Below are 4,315 nucleotides of genomic sequence, written 5' to 3'. Positions count from 1 at the left end.
ACAGTCTTCTATGGCTAAACTAGACAACTGCAGATGACACAGATAAACTCTAAATGATCAGTTTGGACCTAATGGTGCATTATTCCATTTGTCCTTGGAAGTGGGAGATTCCTAGTTCCCAGTAGGAACTTTTAACTGGAATGCCCACTCAAAGCAGGGTTGCAACTGGGAAACTCAGGGCAAGCAAAACAACACCGACTTCAGAATCTAATATGGATGCTCAGCGCACCAGTAGTGATATACTTCTGTTTGTCTGTGTCATAATAAACTCAGTGCCTAGTGCACATACTATCCATACTCTATTTGTAAACATACTTTGGCATACTGTGCAAAATACAGATTTTTTTTTTTTATGCGTTTGTATTCCGAAAGAGCAAGCACAACAAAGGTTTGCCTGGACGCATCCATGTTAGTTCTCGGACCATGTGTACTGGAACGCGGTCAACTTGGGTGTGACGTCATTCCCAGCTGCGACATCCCACTTCCGAGGTAAATGGTCACAGAATAAACTGCAGGAAAGTGGACCTTTGAGGGCCAGAGTTGAAATCCCCTGATAACATGCATTTAAAAATAGTATTGCATCTTCAGATTTAGGAGTGCAAGATTAAAGATTAAAATGGGAAAATCTTCCATTGACATAATTTTCAATATATTTTAAACATTCATTGTTCTGTTATTTGCATATGAATTGTGATTGGGCTTCTTTCTTGCATGTCTTTTCATACTAAATTGTAATTGGTGTTATTTTCCTGTATTTAATTGTGATTGGCCTGTCAATTTATCCACAATAATGTCAAATGGATAAATGACCAAAACGCATTTGTGTGAGGAAACATAATGATGTTATTTATTTTATTTATATCATTTTTAATTATTTATTTAGTAATTTCAGAGCTTGACAGAACCAGACCCCATTTACTTTCATTATATTGAAGTGCATTGGAAGCATTATAAGAGAAAATCATAAGTGGCATTGCCTTTAATTATACATAACGTTACTTTATCATCTGTGCACCCCAAAAATCAGTTCTCTCACCTTCACATCATGTTGTTCTAAACCTATTCATGAAACACAAAAAGGAATGTACCAGCTTCTCAATTCCATGCAATTAAAGTGAATGTGGACTGGGTCTGTCACACTCCAATTTACATTTGACTGTAAAATTACATGAAAAACAGTTTCCCTCGTATTTAGAAAGAAAGCTTACTGTTATCCAACTACCATGTTTTTATTGTACTTCATTTTTACAGGACACACTCAGGCTTGAATGTCACAAATAAACAGAGCTTCAACACAAAGTCGTTCAGTCTCTAATGCAAACAACGTGACCCGCATTCATCCAGCCTGTCACTGTTCATTAGTCCAGACACATTAATACCTCACACTAATGCTCTGATCTCCAGTAAGATGCTAGACAAGTGGGGGTCGTGACTGCACAGTTTGATTGTTTTGTTACAAATCTAACTACATTTCAATCATAAATGAGAAGTTGAATTGTTATGCATCCATACCTCCGGATCTGGAGCCAATGAAAGTGTGTAAACAGAGAGAGAAAGAGACCATATTAAAGTTAAAACATTTATGTAAAATCGGTTAGCTACGTTTATGACCTACATTTGCATATCCATAGATTAGAAAATAAATTGTGTTTATTTTAAAATAGCCCTTACCGCGTTGTCTGTACATCGCATTCACGAACCGGTTGGTGGTCGACGACAAGTGCTCCATTTCACCGGACGGAGTTTACATCCACTTGTCAATGCCTTTGATGTTTACCTAAATGAATATTTCTCTATGCGGAGTTTATCTGTGGAGATTAGTACAGGAAAAACACTTTCCTGACACTAAATGTCCAGGATATAAGGAGGAAAGCACAGGTACAACACACACAAACCAGCACGGCCAACTGTTCAAGGCTATATCAGTGAGAGCTGTGCTGTGCGTCGCGTTCACTTGCAGTGTGTACTGGGAGCGTTTTAGTCGCGTCGCGCTTATTAACCGGTCTTTGATTGGTCGACTAGGTGCCGACGCCAGCTTGAAGACGCGTTGATTCGCGTCATAGCGTTTGCTGGTCGGTATAATAATAATTATATTGCGTTTAAAATACATATACCAATGAACAATTTAAACAACTAGAATAAGTAAATAATAAATGTGTTCAACTCTGAACTAATTGCTATAACCATGAAAAGACTGATGTTTAGAGACGCCTGTAGCAAATGCAAAAACAGTAATGAACTAACAATGTAGGCCTACAGCAGGTTATTTTAACTTTCTGGTTAATTAAGGGATCATCTTTTTTATTTCAAATTGTATTTCTTACTAAGATCAGGTTCTGATTAAGATTACATTGTAAAGTACAAACTACCGGTATGTAATGTAAATACACCGATCAGGCCTAACATTACGAGCACGAGCACTGACAGGTGAGGTGAATTACACTGATTATCTCTTCATCACGGCACTTGCTATTGGGTGGGATATATTAGGCAGCAAGTGAACATTTCGTCCTCAAAGTTGATGTGTTAGAAGCAGGAAAAATGGGCAAGCGTAAGGATTTGAGCGAGGTTGACAACGGCCAAATTGTGATGGGTCCAAAACTGCAGCTCTTGTGGGGTGTTCCCGGTCTACAGTGGTCAGTATCTATCAAAAGTGGTCCGAGGAAGGAACAGAGGTGAACCTCTGTGCATCGCAGTTTGTTGCGTATGGGGCTGCATAGCCACAGACCAGTCAGAGTGCTCATGCTGACCCCTGCCCACTGCCGAAAGCGCCAACATTGGGCACGTGAGCATCAGACCAGGACCACGGAGCAATGGAAGGAGGTGACATTCAGAAGAAGGTCTGATGAATTACATTTTCTTTTACATCACATGGATGGCCGGGTGCGTGTGCGTCTCTTACCTGAGGAACACATGGCACCAGGATGCACTATGGGAAGAAGGCAAGCCGGCTGAGGCTTTGGGCAATGTTCTGCTGGGAACCCTTGGGTCCTGCCATACGTGTGGATGTTACTTTGACACGTAACACCTACCTGAGCATTGTTGCAGACCATGTACACCTTTTCATGGATACGGTATTCCCTGGTGGCTGTGGCCTCTCTCAGCAGGATAATGCGCACTGCCACAAAGCAAAAATGGCTCAGAAATGGTTTGAGGAGCACAACGACGAGTTTGAGGTGTTGACTTGGCATCCAAATTCCCCAGATCTCAATCCAACCAGGTATCTGTGGGATGTGCTGAACAAACAAGTCCGATCCATGAAGGCTCCCCTAATCAATCATATAGGCCTAATGTAATTTGATACAACATATAATTTTCTAAGCATTCCTAAAGAATGTGGTTAGATTTTTCAGGTGTGATGGAGCTAAAATCTACAGGATGGTAGCCTTCCAGGAGAAGGGGTTGGACACCCCTGTCCTACTATACAATGAGCTGTGTGAAACCCTGCACAAAAACATCTAGGTAAAAAAAATGCTCAAAATGCATGATGGGGGACTGTGTACAGGGGGCCCAAAGGCCATGAGGGCCTATAAGGATCTTCCCTAAGGGCTACATGGGTACATAGGTAAGGGAAGTGGCTTACTGGCAAAGAGGATGATCATTGGGGAATCAGAGACACAAGGAGCAAGTAGGAGCTCTTTGGAGAAACGTTGGCGGTAAGTATTCAGGCAAAAAGACTGTAGTCCTTATCATAGACAATGAATGAAGATTAGGTGTGTGCTTAAATACTGTGGTGGTGAGCATGCTGATCAGGTGCAGGTGCAGGTTATGAGCAGGAGGAATGCTGGGAATTGTAGTTTTGAGTGTAAGTGAGGGAGTGCAGCAGTTAGGGAAGACGGTGCACTTTTGACAATACATGTCAATTCCACTGTTAAATATTGCTAGTTATGTTTTTCAATTTCAACTCACCATAATTTATAAAGTTAAAAGCAATAAAAAAGATGCGGATTATAGTTACATAGTTTTTCATTTTTGTTTTTGAGGTTTTTTTTTGCCTTACCCCAGATCTATTCATTAACCTCAGATATGTAAAATGTTTCACACACTTCAAAGCAATTTAAAGAGCTCAAACACTTGCCATGTCTCTGTTTTTATTCTGTTAAAAAAATTACAATATTCATTTTAAAATTAATGTAATTGTCTGGTAATTTGTCAGCCCTTTTATATTAGCAGGATAATTGCTGCTTAAACAAATTTTTGTTGTTGTGATTTTTCATTCTATATGATACAATTTAATTTATTTATCTATTCATTGCCTCTTCCATCTAGTGGTTTCAGTGACACACATATTGTCCTCTTCTGTTATCCAGCTGGC

This window comes from Gobio gobio, assembly GCF_949357685.1.
Source record: "Gobio gobio genome assembly, chromosome: 14".
Taxonomy (NCBI): Eukaryota; Metazoa; Chordata; class Actinopteri; order Cypriniformes; family Gobionidae; genus Gobio; species Gobio gobio.
Note: the sequence above shows the minus strand (reverse complement) of the source record.